A 13,461-nucleotide genomic window follows, 5' to 3' on the forward strand; every position below is an offset into this window, starting at 1 on the left:
TATGATTACTCAAGGTGTTATTAAAGTAGGCATTCGTTAACCTTATGAAAACTCGAATAACTAATTAATCATCAAAAGTTGTATAGGTCATAAAGGTATATCTGATATTTGAATTTGAAGGTTCTGCTCTGGTTTATTGGCTTCAATGATTGCCAAACTTTATTCTTTTTTTTTTTTTTTTTTGAAGATTACTTATTTATTTATTTGTCAGACAGAGATCACAAGTAGGCAGAGAGGCAGGCAGAGAGAGAGGAAGGGAAGCAGGCTTCCTGCTGAGCAGAGAGCCTGATGCGGGGCTGGATCCCAGGACCCTGAGATCATGACCTGAGCCAAGGCAGAGGCTTTAACCCACTAAGCCGCCCAGGTGCCCTTACCAAACTTTATTCTTTAAAATAAGTCTACAGGTATAGATTTCCTAGGGAGGATTCAAAGTAAATTTTCTTCAAAAAAAAAAAAAAAGTTACTGTAGCACTTAACTAAAAGTATATCCTATTTTTCTTAAATAGTATACAGACCTCCGCTCTACCAACTGAGCTATCGAAGACTCTGCTTTTTCTTAAATATTATAAATGTGTTTCTCAATCTATATATCTCATAAAAGATAAGCAAGTTTTAGACCCTATTATTTTCCTGGTGATCAGTGTAATTCTCCATTTCATTTCAATAAAGAAAAAAAAAAAAAAACTTCTAAATATTTCTTCATTTATCTATAGATATGTATAGCCAATAATATATTAACCTGGAATAGATTCAAGAAGATTACTTGCAACATTAATAATTTAAAGATATATTGAAGAAAGTATATACTCTGATATTATTTTAATTTGGAAAAACAAAGTTAAAATTTTAATTTCTTACTTAATCAGACTAAATGAGAATAGTTTAGAAAAGTAATAGAAGACTTACCACTGATGCTCTTTACTGGACATGACATATAGGAGTAGTTCGTGAGAGGAAGTTCCTACAGGGGAAACAAGCTGGAGAATGTGGCCTGTGCAGTGGGCTGGGACTCAGGTAATTTTGTTATGGCAGAGAATGCCTCTTGTGAGCCTAGACCATTGTAATCTGGAGACAGAGTATGCCTGGCATGGCAGGGATAATAGACAGTATGAGTGAGTATATGGAGGTAACAGGTTTAATGACACATCACATTACCAGAGAATTCACACACTCCCATCTCCTGATTTTCTCTGGAAATAGAGTGCTTTTGTTTTTGTTTTTGTTTTACTGCCATCTTTCAATCAAACCTATATTCTGGGAGGAACTACCCAAACTGAAAAAAAAATGCAAATTCCTGGGCACCTGGGTGGCTCAGTGGGTTAAACTGCTGCCTTCGGCTCAGGTCATGATCTCAGGGTCCTGCGATCGAGCCCCGCATTGGGCTCTCTGCTCAGCGGGGAGTCTGCTTCCTCCTCTCTCTCTGCCTGCCTCTCTGCCTGCTTGTCATCTCTCTCTGTCAAATAAATAAATAAAATTTTAAAAAATGCAAATTCCTACCAACTATGTAGAAACATTATAAATCCATTAAAAAAATCACACATTTCTAAGTATTAAATTGGAATTTTCCTCATGATTTTATAATCATATGACTAAGTTTTACCTTCTAAGTCCCTGTGAACAAATCCTTTTAGGGTCCTGCACCACATGGAATTTTAAAATATTTAATAACTATGAAAGAAGTCAAATGTTAAGATGTCTCCAAGGTGATTCACCTTCTTCTTCCTCAGTCCTGGTCATGTGTTTGGGACTACTGCGTTGGGTCAGCTACATCTTTTATCAGCAATGCTAGTACATCTTTACTGTGACATTAGTTTAACTGTTCATTTTTAAATACAAGCAGACATTTAACACACATCACATTCCACTTTTACTTCCTACATTTCAGTTGTATTGCTATAAATTTGGCAAAGAAAGGTAATAATATGATTATAAATAATGGTCAATAAAAGAAATTATGGCTGTCCTTGCTGTGGTCCTTAGAGTTGTGTGAACTTTAGAAAACACTTAAACATTCTAAGTATTGGGTTGCATGTCTCTAAAGTGACAAAGATATTTATCTCAAAAGCCTCTTTGAAGATTGAAAATATATGTACATACAGTATCATAAACAGCAGGTGCATAAGCAAGTTCACATGTTTTATATATATGTGTATATATATATATATATGTAGTCTCATTTACACACACACACACTTATGTACATAGTCTCATTTAACATATATGTATTTATGCATGCATATATATGCATGTATGCACATACATAAGTAGGTAGTTTCCCTTATACATTTACTTGTTTATTTTTTAATTTATTTTTGATGTATTTTAAGATTTTATTTATTTATTTGACAGAGAGAGAGTGTGCAAGCAGAGGGAGCAACAGGCAGAGGGAAAGAGTAAAGCAGGTTCCCTACTGAGCTCCATCCCAGGACCCTGGGGTCATAACCTGAGCTGAAGGCAGACACTTAGTGTCCAAGTGCCCCACTTGTTTATTTCTTAATAGACTTTAATTTTTAGAGAAGTCTTAAGTTTATAGCAAAATTGAGCAGAAAATACAGAATCCCCATATTACTCCTAAGTCCCTCCCCTACTCAAACTTCCCTATTATTAATATATCCACTAATTTTGTATCATAAAAAATAGTTCCATTGCCTAAAAGTCCTCTGTTCTCCACCTATTCATCCTTCTCTCCCCTATTCATTTTTTTGTAATGATTTTATTTATTTATTTATTTGACAGAGAGAGAGAACAAGTAGGCAAAGAAGCAGACAGAGAGAGGGGGGGAAGCCGGCTCCCTGCTGAGCAGAGATCCCAATGTGGGGGCTCAGACCCAGGACCCTGAGATCATGACCCGAGCCAAAGGCAGAGGCTTAACCCACTGAGCCACCCAGGAGCCCCTTCCCTATTCATTTTTGAACACTATACAGATATACGGCATTGACTTTTCCCTTATGTCTTAGCAGGAGGCAATGGAAAAGTGTGATAGTTCAAGTATAGTTCAAGAGCTCCACCTCTGTATTTAGCTGATATTTTGAAAGGGATCCTTTCCCAAATGTATGAATTATTTTGACTAAATAATGCACATCATAAATACATACACAACTATATTTAAAATGTCTAGAAACTGTCTTTTGAGTAAATGTTCACTTAAAGAGTTACTAAATTCCTAGTAACCATGAACTATTTTTCTGACAAATGATGGAAAATATGAATGATTTCATGTAAAAACTTTTGATATGTATAAATTCTGAATATAGGTCTTTATACTGAAAGCACTTGAAACATTGGTCTAGATAAATTGCATTACCAATAAAAATTCAGTTCATAGCATATTCAAATTACATTTCAGACTAACTAAATGAGCTAAGCATTTATTTAGGAAAATCCAAGAGCATCAACAACCATTTTAGTAGTTATGGGTACTAGACAATAAGCTCCTTTGGTGTCAAGTAATATATTTTTTCTTTGTCATTTCATTCTCATTAACTAACATAGTGTCTCTTAGTAGTTTCTCAGAATTTGTTGAACTCAGTTGAAATAACCTTTTATTTCATAATTAAATAAGGAAGCAATATTTAGTATGACATTCCTTTGCTATCTTTTTTAATATTGACTTCCTTTCTCTTTTGTACCCTTTTCCAGTTTGAAGTATTAATTATTAATTTATTGCTGGTTTCCCATACCAGTCTGAGGTCTGGGATTGTGAGTTTGTTTGTTTGTTTGTTTTTTGTTTTGTTTTGCTTTGTTTTAAGATATTTATTTATTTATTTGCTTGTTTATCTTAAGTGGGTTCCATGCCCAACGTGGGGCTTGACCTCACGATATTGAAATTAAGAGTCCCATGCTCTACTGACTGAACCAGCCAGGTGCCCCAAGTCTTTAAATTACTAAGGCAAACTTAACATCTAGTATAATACCTAATACAGTGGATGCACACAGTAAAAAATGTGTTCACTGACAACTCGATCTGTGGCAGAGTATACATTATTTACTGGGCTACCCATATCTTACAAAAACTAATATATGTAAACTTTGATATTTTGTTTTTAAGCTACTTAAATGAAAGCTGTGGTTCCAAACATTGAACTTTTCTTTGGAAATATCTGAGAGTCCTGCAGCATCTACCTAATGATGCTTGTGATTTGCCAAACTCTGAAACTTCAGTGCTTTTTCTAGGAATTAAGCTGGTACTGCTTCCAAATATGAAGCTACTTTAAAAACCTTCAATATATGAATCAGAATTTTATTTTTAATGTGCATATGAATAAAAGATATGATATTTGATCCACATCCTGAAAAGCAGTTTTGTAATGCTAAAGAACAAGGAGAACAATGCTATTTAAAATGATGAAAAACGACTAAGGCAAGGACCCATCACAGAAGCCAAACCTGAGTAATGGCTGATGCCATAGGCAAAAAAAAAAAAAAAAAAAAAAAAAAAAGTAAACGATGTCATGGAACCCAAAATGAAAGTATAATAAGAGAATGAAGATATCAGTTTTAGCCAATATTATTGATCAATCAAATTTCTTAAGATTAGAAATAACAAAGCCTGCACTAGGCAACATTTAGGTCACTGGAGACAATGGCAAGATCAGTTTCAGTGGAATTATGGGAGAATGGGATTAAAGAGAGAATGGGGGGGTTAGGATGTGTAATGTGCTATCACAAATACTTTTTGTAACAAATGTCTCTGTGAAGAACAGAGAAAAGGAAAAGAATAATGTATCCTCTTATGCAATAAGCAAAGATGGACAATGGAGTCAAGAGTTGGTTTTGTTGTTATTTTTGTAATTCTTTTTAGGTTGAAAGATATTAGGAATATCTATATATTTGTATGCTGAAAAAGATATGACAGAATGGAGGATGACAGCTGCAAGAGAAAAGCCCAGTTACATGAGGTCATCAAAGAAATGCATGTACAATATGCTTCCTTGATCACTTTTAATCTCCAGTTTGCATATTTTCAGGCAACCTTTGAAACATCTGTATACAATAGACACGTAAAAGGAGATGCATATATCTCCTTGACTTTATTCTATATTATTGCATTATAGTAGATATTAGATTTACCATTATGACCATTAAAATCTGAGCAGTGGTAGTAGTATAAACATTTTTAAGGGATGGTGTTAGTTGATCCTTTTCCTTTTTTTTCCTTTTTTTTCAATATGTGTTGTTCTAACTTAAGTGGTTTTTTTCTCCCAGAAATGAAAATTAAAATCTATTCAAATGGAGAAGACATTGAATTAAGTATTTGCAGTTGACCTCTCTCTTTGGTTGACATATTGACAAACAACTCGTATCATTTTGTAAGGGCTGGGTGGAGTCTATTTCTGTCCATTAAGGAACTTGTCAACCTTAACAGAGGGTAATTATTCCCAAACAACAACAAGTTGCCATTAAAAAGGTTGTGAAATGTGTGCAAATATAATTTATTCAACTAAGCAAAACTGATTGCTTCTATTAGCATACATTCCACACTTCTCAAAATCCTAGGAGTACTTTAGATGCATAAGGGTCCTCTTAAATTCTTTCTATTGATGCAACATATAACCATTACTCATATGAGCAAATATATGTCACATTATAGGATTTTAAAGTTTTATTTTTTTGAAACACAATTCTAGATTTCCATGGGTTTAAACATTTTACCTTGCTAGGCCATTTATTCAGAGAAATTCAAGCAACCAACCACCAGATACCTTTAAACTCTTATCAGAAAATAGCTTAATCCAAGCAACTACTAACCCAGAACCTATACAACATTTTTAACCACAGAATCTTTGCTGGAATTTTTATATATGTCACCACATTCCAAGTTAGACATAAAATTAATAAAGGCCTGCTGAAACTCAGTGAAATCTAATATCTGGAAATTTTATGTTTATCATAACAGTGATTAAAACCTATATTAAACAACAAAATGTACATTTACAAGGTCATTTTTTTTAGCTCTCATATCTTTAAAATACCTACAGCAAATTTTAAAATATCCAACCTATACATAGCACAGTCAAAACTTTAAACAAATCTATAAATTTTAAAGGAAAAAAATGTCAAATAGTTAAAAAAAATGTCAGCAAGCTGAATTTCAGCAAATACTGCATGCATTTATGAAAATCATCAGGAGATAATGAAAATATATTTGAAAGTAATATATCTCTATCCATAATGTACAGATATCTTTTTTGGCTTTGCTTTTGCCTCTTCGTCCTATTTTTTTTTTTCTCTCCATCCTTATTCTCCAACAAATTCAAATAATATAATGGATTTCAAAGGCATCAGGTGTTCATCTGATTCTGAGAAAACAGGAAATCTGAGCTGCGTTTTCTTTTTAATTGAAGTTTCTATCTTTCCATTCAATTATCATGGGTAGGAATAAGCAGAGCTCATGACAAGTTAAAATTTAAAAAAAGGAAAGAATAGAAAGTATGTTTTTTTGAAAATTCACACCAAGAAGAGAAAGGCCTGCTGATATTTTTAATCAATTTCATTATTCCTGTCAGTAATGCTAATTCATATTAAAACATCCCAAAACTCATTCACTAACCCTGCTTAAATACCTAATATTACTATATTTTGGAGGCTGACTTTTTAAATATTCTTATATGTTAACAAAAAGGACATATTTTGAAAGCAATTTTTCCCACTTGAAAATAACCTATTAGTTATAGTCTATCACATACATACACATTAGTAGAGAACAAAACAACATAAACTAGGAATAGCTTTATGTAACACACTTACATAACATGTCTGATAAAATCATGTGATTGGTTAGACAGAAAAAGATGTCCAAAAGATTACAAGAAAAAAAGCCGGCAAGGGAAGGTTTCAATGAAGCTCCGGGAAGTTACCTTGGGTAACCAGAGTGCCTAAGTGTCACGTGGAACATTCATTCCAGGTCAGATGGCATACCTGTTACTTGAACTTCCTCCAATTTTGGCAGTCACAAAGTCCTGTAAAACAAAGAACTGTTCTAGCTAACCTAAACTTGAGGCCAAAATGTCTACCTTTTTCTTTAGAAGAAAAGTGAGTCTCAGTAAGCATTCCTCAAATATTTCTTGGGCATTTTCCAGATTTGGTGGTAGGCAGTGAGGAGCTAATGATAAACAACATATCCAGCAACAGGCTGTAGTTAAGTGGTATGTATGGCCTGAGAATCAGCCACACTATGATATTCAGAAGCTGTCTAGACAAGCAGAGTATCAAAAATTTTCTTAGAAAGACAAATACAGTGGCGGAGTGTGCATCATCCCCTAGAATGGCTCCACAGCAATGCAGAGGTAAGCGATGGGCAAAATAACATATGATTTCAACACAGTCTTGATTTCAACACAGTCTTGACTAGCTGCTCAGAAGAATAAAGTAAGCCTGGCATTGCTACCGGGTGAGTCTTGGGCTTCAGTGTGGACAGGAGGCACGGCGCGCTCATGGTGGTTGGAGAGCTGAATGCCCCAGCCTCACGAGAATCGATGCCCTGGGTGAAAGGGTCGTGGTGCAAATGGCACAAAACCTTGCACATGGCAGCATTATGTGCTGATCTGTGGCGAGGTGGGAATGGTAGAGACAAGAACAGCCGGAAGCAACTTATGAGAGTGGCTGTGACTAGGTATGGAGGAGAGGAGGGAGAATTTGGAGTCAACAACTCCTGAAGTCACACTTGTTGAAATTAAGTCATTGACAGAATGCTGTTAGAATGAGCTGGTTGGGCGCCTGGGTGGCTCAGTGGGTTAAGCCGCTGCCTTCGGCTCAGGTCATGATCTCAGGGTACTGGGATTGAGTCCCGCATCGGGCTCTCTGCTCAGCGGGGAGCCTGCTTCCTCCTCTCTCTCTGCCTGCCTCTCTGCCTACTTGTGATCCCTCTCTCTCTCAAATAAATAAATAAAATCTTTAAAAAAAAAAAAAAAAAAGAATGAGCTGGTTGGTGAAGTCTATAGAAAACAAGTAGCCCACTAAAATAGATCAGAGTGGAGACAATTTAGTGTGATACATCACATGGAAAACACATACTCCATTTACCAAAACATAGGCACATCCAAAGTTTAATGATGATTATGTGAGAATAGTGGATAACATGAGAATATTTGTAAATCAGAAATGGAATCACGTATATCCACTTCGAACTTCCTATGAAATTTTGTGACAGCTGTTTGAATTAATCCTTGGTGCCCCGATGGCGGCATCTCTGTACTACATTATTTATTATCTCCCTGCATGATGGTCCTTATGTGAATAACTAAGCCCTTTAACAGTCCCCTCACTGGAGTCGCTCTTTGGAATGTGACATTATTAAAGAGATATACTTGATCTCGGTTTTAAACCTTGGAGAGAAGAAACCATGAGTGGGTCAAATGAAAGTGTTAAACAGGAATAGGCTCTGGCAAGGAAATCTAAAGTGAAGTGCCAGCTCGTTCTCCGCGGGGGCAGTGTTATCAGGATGACCTCCAACTCAGCGGCTTTTTAAACGTGCAGTGCTGCTGGCCAGCAGCAAGCATCCTGTGAGGTTCTCAGAGATGGATTTTGCTTCCTGGGGAAAAGCTATTCATTCGCATCTGTTTTTAAGGTTTTTAAGGAAAAAAAAAACACAACAACAACGCTTGCCTTCCTGCTGCCTACAGGCAGGTTTAGAGAATGACATTACCATGCCTTTTAAAAATATTGAATTAGCTGCCTAATAATGTTTTCTTCTAAATTATTGTAAAAAGAAAAGTAGTTGGCATGTATTGGGGCATGTTTTACATAAAAAAGCAATTTCAGTATTGACTGAAGTAATTCAAATCAATTGTTCTCATTTTAAACAATAAAATATAAAGAAGAAAAAAAAAACCTACCCTTTTTAGTTATTCTCATGCATTTTACTTAAGATGTATTTTAACCATGTTAGAAAACTTGTAAGAAATGTTTCATTATATTTACATTGATTTTGAGATATATGTCAAAACTATATATATATATATATATATATATATATATAAAACAAAATGTTTTAGTTTCTGCACTAGAATTAAACCCCTTGGTGATTATGACAATAGCCTTAAAATTTTGAAGTTACTAAGATTTCCTCATTATTTAATTTCTGTTTTTTTAGTACATTATTTTAAAATATCAGAAATAATAATAATAACAACAACAATAATAATAATAATAATAACAATAACCTGACTGTTATGTAAGGTTGTGGTGAAGTTAATCTATATATGAAAATTTATGAGACAAAATTACTCACAAATAATGAGGACTTAAATTCTCCATTTTTGTTATCATTCTTGAAATCTGCTTTATTAACTAAAATACATATAATAGAGAGGTTAAAAGATTTAAATGATTGTCAATATCAGAAAAAATACCTAACAAAATTTAAATGGCATTTTTGAATGATTATATTTAGATTTGTTTTATGTTATTTTCCAGATTCCATACATTATTATAACATCAAATATGTCAAAGCTTCATAGCTATTCAAGCTATTTCTGACTATTATATATTATTACATTCTGATTAGGGGCATCATTACAATTACTATGCTGCCTTAAATTCCATATTTTGATCACTACTTCTCTCACTAAACTGTAAGTATGTGAAAGAAACTGAAAATATTTGTGGAAATGAATGTATCTGTTTCCAAATGCTTGTTTATTTTTCAAATTGGATAAGGTTATTCTTATTTATCATGGAAATGATATTATTTGCAAGCAAGAAATTGGGCTTCGTTAGGGTTTAGCAGAAGACAGGTATGATAAAATTTCAAAGACTTATTAGGATAAATGCTCCAATGATCTCCTATGTGAATTGTTTCCTGCAATACATATTTGACAATAGTGAACAACATTGTTCATTATCTTTATCTGCTTACAGTCATAATAGGTTTAGGTAATTTATGACCAATTAAATTATTACCCCTTGAGTACAGAGATCTTATTCTTCATTCTATGCCTTAAATTCCACAGCATACAGTATGATGACCTGTCAAAGATGACACTTAAATTATTTAATTGATTGTACTTGGTATAAAAGTGTAATTCAACTCTCAACTCAGCAAATGTTAACTGAGTGCCTTCTGTGGCCAACACGATGCTCAGGCCTACATCAACCATGAGGAGACACAATCACTCACTGAAAGAGATGAGTTATCAAGCAGGTATGATGATGTAAGGTAAGCAATGTAATTAGGTGGGTTTTTCATGCTCTAGAAGAAACTATTCTCATCTAAATGGTTTAAGGAAGAATGTCAAAGAGCTGATGACGATGATGATAACTGTAGGAAAACACAGAAGTTAGTTCCAGCAGTGGGGTGCACATTTTGCAGAAGGAGAAGAGCACATGGAAAGGCTCAGAATGCCAGAGGGCATGAATGTCTTGAGCACTAGCAATATTGTTAGAATATACAGCACAGAAGAGGGAGGAAAGGAAGACCTTGAATATTATGCTAATAACTCTATACTGATCTGAGAGTAATTTCTTATCAATATCTTCTTTTGACACTCTGGTTTGGATAAATTAGCCGCCAAAGATACTGTTTTCTGAGATAGAAAATGCAGAGGGAGAAATAAGTTTGTGGACTAACATCAATTGGGTTTTAGATACTTTGAACTGAGGTGCTCTTGAAACAACAAAAAATATCAAAATAGAGAGTGTCAATATTATCAAAACATACCAGAGTGGAAATAAGGAGAAAGAGTTCAGGCGGAGAGCTCTTTGGAAAGATATACTTTGGAAAAGTAATCATTATGTGGATGACACTTGAAGTCATATTGTGGGTTGAAATCTCAAAAATGAATATGTAGAGGGAAAATGGTCAAGGATTCATGAAATCTCTGTGGATGGATAGGTAAAAGGAAAAAAAAAAAATGAAAGCACCAATGAAAGAATCCTTAAAAACACCAAACAGCATTTCTAGGAATGGACAGATTATGTCTTTACCAAGGCAAATGTTTAAGTAAATCATTAAAACCAACAGGGTCTATTTCTGAGAACTCTCTTCTGTGTGGTTCAACAAAATGTACAGTCTGAGGTAAGAATTGGAGACATTAAATTGGCTAAATTATTTAGCAAAAGGAACTTCTTTTATTCAGTTTTCCAGAAAATTGTTTAAATAATTACCACACATTATTTTACAAAGAAACTAGCACCTCACAATAAATCAAATAATAATTAACCACACAAGAAAACAAAGCATCATAAATATATGGTAGATGAAGAGAAAGACTTTTTATATACTGTTGACAGATTTCTTGTACTAAATATCAGAGATTTTAAAAGTATGATTAGTATGTTAAAAGAAATAACGTGAGCTCCAACATATTTTCAGGAAACAGAAAACTAAAAAATGTGATGTAGCATACTTGGATAGAAAATAGAAACTCAAGAAGAATTATATATATAACAAGGAAAATATAAAACTTAAATGAAACAGACAACAAATTAGAAACAAATAAAACTAAAGGAGATGTCAAAAATTTATGCCAAAATAACACAAGGAAGCAGAGAACATAAATGCTATAATGAGAAGGTTTAATGTGTATTTAACAGGAGTTCCAGAAAGAGATGCAAGAGAAAACAGCATATTTTAAAGGTGATAGCTGGAAATTTTCCAGAACTGTCAAACAACACATATCTTCACATCCAGCAAGCCTAATAAATTTCAAACACAATTAAAACAAAGCACACATGTATAGACATGCCGACTCATATCCTAGTGTCATTTATAAAACTCAATGCATAAAGATGGTCTTAAAAATTGCTAGAACAGAAGGAGAAGTTGGGTACAGAAAATGGACACTCTGAGAAGAATTGATTCTTTACAGTGATGATAATCATATATAAATCTCTGTACTGACAGAAATGGTCAAGCTAGGCATCTCTATCTGTAAAAAACATTTTTCATGGAGAAATAAATAGTACCACTCTTAGGACACTCTGACTTCTTCCCTGACCTCTTGGCTTTGTCTTTTTTTGTTTTGTATTGTTTTGTTTTTGTTTTTGTTTTTCCTGGGTCTCCTTTAGCATGATGTTAACTAACTGCCAAGGATGTTAATCTCTGTGTAACTGAGGATAGGCCTACTGGAGCCCAGCACCCATTTCCTTCCAAATTATGCTATATGGATCTAGAATCCCAGAATTCTGCACAACAATAGCTTCAATATAATAGCTTCAAGTTGCTTTTTAGGCCTGTGCAGGACACATCCCCAGTCTTACCTGCCACTGGGTGAATGAAAATTCTGCTCTAACTCTTGTTGCTCTCCGAGGCTTGAGGAGGAGCCAAAAGACGGCTCTTTGAAGAGATGGGTGGGATTTCGAACAGAGTACAGTCATGTGGACAAGGTGTCCACACTCAGGTACTTAGGAGCCTTGGAGGTCAGAAATGTAGGAGGGAAGAGGAAAACCAGGAGTCTCCAAGTGTATTCTTGCACTGGGCTCTAAAACTATTAAGGGTGGTTATGTACTAAGAGAGTTTCAGGGTGTTTGTTAACAAGTAGTATTTTGTTAAATAATTATTAAGTCCTCACTTCGCTCAAAAGGAAAAATGAAAGAGAATGAAAAAAGTAATTCAAAGAGAGAAAAGAAAGGAAAGATAGAAAAATAAAAATTAAACAAGACCCACAAAAAACATAAAACAGCACTATAAATAAAAAAAAAATTAAAATTACTCGTAGTCAGCTTAAATCTGAAAGGCTCAGATCTTCCAACAAAAGAGTAAATATAAAATATGTATACTCATCTTTTTTCACTGTTCAAAAGAAGCACATCTAAAATATAAAAAATTAGTGAACCATGAGAAACTATGGACTCTGAAAAACAATCTAAGGGGTTTGAAGTGGCGGGGGGGTGGGAGGTTGGGGTACCAGGTGGTGGGTATTATAGAGGGCACAGCTTGCATGGAGCACTGGGTGTGGTGAAAAAATAATGAATACTGTTTTTCTGAAAATAAATAAGTTGAAAAAAATAATAAAATAAAATATAAAAAATTAAATATCTTGAAATCCAAGAACACACACACACTTATACAATACACACACGTAGATGTGTACATAAATTTCTATTTATACATAAATTCTGCACAAATGTGGTTGTAGCTATATTCCTATCAGACAAAAGAAACTTTAAGGAAAAAAGTAATACTGGCTAACTATATAAAAACAGCACAATGATTAAAGTTTCAATTTAACAGGGAGATAAAACAATTTTAAGTTAGCTTGCATCTAAGAATATAGCTTTACAAAGGATCTTTGAGTCAAAGTTCTCCAATTTCAAGCAACAGAAAGAAAAACCAGCTTAGGTAGAAGAAAAATGTTGATACCAAATGAAGTGATTAGCATGTGATGTCTGGAGGGCAGGAAGAATGAGAAAACAGAAACGATTTCCAGGCATTAACACCTGCACCCAAGGACATGGTGCAAGGAAGGGTCCAGACCGTGGGCACAGCTGCCTGAAGCTGCCTCGGCCAGATGTGAATCAACT

Source organism: Neovison vison, chromosome 11 (genome assembly GCF_020171115.1).
Source record: "Neovison vison isolate M4711 chromosome 11, ASM_NN_V1, whole genome shotgun sequence".
In the NCBI taxonomy this organism is placed as follows: domain Eukaryota; kingdom Metazoa; phylum Chordata; class Mammalia; order Carnivora; family Mustelidae; genus Neogale; species Neogale vison.